This window comes from Megascapheus bottae, chromosome 15 (assembly GCF_031878675.1).
Source record: "Megascapheus bottae isolate mThoBot1 chromosome 15, mThoBot2.hap1, whole genome shotgun sequence".
Taxonomy (NCBI): Eukaryota; Metazoa; Chordata; class Mammalia; order Rodentia; family Geomyidae; genus Megascapheus; species Megascapheus bottae.
The window spans coordinates 10,846,827-10,850,670 of NC_143523.1; positions in this window are offsets into that span (position 1 = coordinate 10,846,827).

Sequence of the window (3,844 nt, forward strand, 5' to 3'; positions counted from 1 at the left end):
GCTGATTTTAAACCACGCTCCTCAGATCTCAGCCTCAGGAGTAGCTAGGACGCTAGGTGTGAGGCACTGGTAGCAGGCAGGATTTGTAGGTTTTTGTGTGTCTCATCCAAGATCATGAACATTTTTCCATATATTTTCTTTGAGAAGTTTTACATGTTTGACTTTGGAATGTTAAGTCTAGCGGTCTATTATTCATTTTGAATATATTTTGTTACATGATACAAGGCAAGGCTGAGAGCACATTCACTCTCTTCAGAACTGTCCAGTTGCTCAAACAACATTAGAAAAGATTGTCTTGGGATGGATGGGGTAGGAAATACCCAAGGGGCAACGGTCTGGATTGTGGTTTGGGGTTAGCTCAGGGATAAAAGAAATAACTTATCTTAACCAATGAGCCAGGCACAGTAGTACATGCCCGTTATCCCACAAATTCAGGATGCATAGAAAGGAGGATCACAGTCCACAGCTAACCCTAAGCAAAAACATGAAAAATAGAGCAAAAATGGCTGGGGACATGGCTCAAGTGTTTGAGTACTTGCAACTTACACAAATCCCTGAATTCAAATCTCAGTATTGCCAAATGAAAGTGTCTTTTACCTGTAGGTTTTTTTCTTAACAACTTTTTTGAAAACTCAATAATCAAATGATATATAAATGGTCTACTTTTAGACTTTCTTCTACATTGGTAACCTGTGTCTAGCCTTAGACGAATACTGTGCTTTCATTGGTGTTTTTATTTCTTTTCTTTTTCTTTTTTTAAGATGGGTTTTCTGGTCTTGAACTCTCTATGTTCCTTTCTTGGAATTGCAATTCTTGTTGGGATTGCAATCACCATGTCTGCTCAATATCATGCTGTTTTGATTACCATATCTTTTATAGTAAGTCTTTAAGTTAGATAAGTGAAAGTTCAAGATGGAATATAAAGGCTGACGTAAGTTTTCTAGCTCTGTTTTCCCCCTCCAAAATAGTACTGGTTATTGTTGGTTCTTGAAATTTCTGTGTAGATTTTGAAACTGTAAGCTCACTGGGTACAAGAAAGACATTCCATCCCCTCATGTTCCCACAATGCCCCTGACCCCACCCAGCAAGGCCCATTTCCATGTTGGTTGGTTGCTCTGTTAGAAGTGTTTGAGTCTGTGGAATTCAACTCTCTGAGTTCTGAACTCTTAGGGACTGGGGTGCTCAGTCTAATCACCTTGGTATATAGATAGTAAAACTGAGGTCCAAGGGAATGGGCTGGCTTGTCTGAGATCAGACAGCAAGTTAGAGTGGGGGCTAGAACATCAGTCTTGCATTTACCTGCTGCTAACTTACTACTGGGCTTATGTAAGTTTAATTTTATGCAGCAGAGGTAGAAGTTTGTCTTTCATACCAGCACTCATCGTAATATGTGAGCTCATAGGGACAACAGTGGACATGCTACTTACATGTTTATGGTCTGTTGGGGGTCTCTTTTTGCATTCTTCACGGAAAGTGTACCAGACAAGACTGTGTGTGTGTGTGTGTGTGTGTGTGTGTGTGTGTGTGTGTGTGGTCTAGGAAGTGTGTCTAAAAGGAGACCTTAGGCATGCATGCTTTAGTGGTTAACTTAAAGCAAATCAGAACCTGAGTGGATGTGATCAAAGACTCTGTCTAGAGACACAGCAATCATGCCATGCACAAAATTCTTGCAAAGTAAACAGCCTGCACATCACAGGTGCTGCCGTCTGCGTCTGCACACCTGTACTGAAGGACTTGCTGAGTCCAGACATTCTAACTTTGTAATGGATGGCTGTGAAATTGACAAATTAGGGGGGAGGAAATTGCATCTGTGCAAGCCTGTAGTTCACCCCAGGAACAACTCAGCTCCCTCTTCCCTTCAGGCTATAATTTTAATTTCTTTTCTAATGGATACATTGATACTTTGTGGGATTTTTTTTCTCACCTCATAGCCTACTGAAAATTTCCTTCAGGGGAAATAAGGAAGTTAGAAGACATAATTGGAAAAGTAGCTTTTATGTGAATCACCTCTCTCTAAATTAAAATTTAGGCAATATCTTATAATGGAACATTCCTAAATTTGCCATCTTACTATGATTGAGATAATGTTCCATTCTTTTTAAAGTACTTTAACCTATAATTTTCAAACAAACAAATGTTAATTAAATTTGAAAGCATTAAAGTGCACTATAAATCTTTTCTGGAAATGTATTTTCCTGGTGTTTTGTATTTGGACCTCAAGTAAACAAAATTAGACTAATATGTAAGTATGTAAGCACTTGGCTCCAAAGCTGCCTGGACCACACTCCTCCTTGTTTATGCTATGGCATAGCTATGATGATGTGTGTGTACCACTGCATCCAACGTTAATTACTTGAGATGAGGTCTCCTGACCTTTTTGCCCTGGCTAGCCACAAGTTTTGATTCTCTGGAATTCCATCTGAGTGGCTAAAATGACAGATGTGAACTACTGTGCTAAGCTTCTTTCAGGTATGTATGACAGAGAAATACTGAATTACACAATATTCCAAAGTGTTGCTTTCCAAGCTGCTGTCAGAGCCCAGGCCCTGAGTTCAAGCCCCAGTACTAGCAGAAAACAACTAACCAAACAGCCCACCCCCCCCAAAAAAAAATAATGCCACACACTCATGAGGAAAACAGTGTTAGAGGGAAAATTCTCAAAAACACTTGTCAGTGTCTTAGAAAAACAGTTGTTAAATTGTTTCAAATACATTAAATTGTTTCAAATTACATAAATGTTACAATGTATATAGCACTTTACCTTGAGAAAGACCTGATATTTGGGACAAATGTGGTTCATGCTTATAATCCCAACTACTTAGGAGGCAAAGGCAGCTGGTTGAAGCTATCAAATGCTATCTGTAAACCACACTAAAGCAAAATGTAGTAGATACTCAAGTGATTAGCATTTACCTAAAAGAATTTGGCCCTGAGTTTAAACCCAGTACCATCAAATACATACATATGTACATACATACATACATACATACGGCCTGATGTTTGCTTATGAAAGTAGGTATTAGAAGGGCTATAGCTAATGAAGTATGGTACAGTGCTAGAAGGAAGGTTATGTGAAATTAGACCGTGTGTGTGTGTGTGTGTGTGTGTGTGTGTGTGTGTGTGTCCATGTACGTGTATGTGTGTGTGTGTGTATGCCAGCCAGTCTTGAGGCTTGAACTTAGTCAGGATCTGGGTGCTGTCCCTGAGCTTTTGTGCTCGAGGCTGGAACTCTACCACTTGAGCCACAGCTCCACCTTTGGCCTTTTGTTGTTTCATTGCAGATAAGAGCCTGGAGGTTTTTGGGGCTGGCTTTGAATTGCTATCCTCAGATTCCTGAGCTGGTAGGATTACAAGGGGTGAGCCACTGGCGCCTTGCTAGACATATTCTTAAAACCAAGTGCAGATGGATGTGGCTCAAAACGCTTTGGTAGGCTGAGAAAGCTGGTGGAGGTTCAAAGGTACACATTTTCTTTATGTCTGTGTAGCTCAGGTTATCTAGATGCAACTTTCTATAGTCACCTGGGATTTCTCAGGATGAGACTGTGAACAATCAAATGCAAAATTCATGTCATGGCCAAGCTATTCCTTAATATGTCACTTATGCTGGAACAGAATCACATCTTCACAATAAACACGATAGAAAACTAACTGTACTTGCCAGGAGTCAATAATGTCAGTCATATCTGTCAACTCAATAAATATAGACTATAGTACCTTACCGTGGTGTTGACTTGCTGGTCCCTGATTCTAGAAAGACTGAACAATTCTCATTTGTTAGCCAAATGTGCTTCTTCTTCCCTCAAACCCCTTGTCTTTTTTCCAGTTAGATTTCAATCAAAAGTGA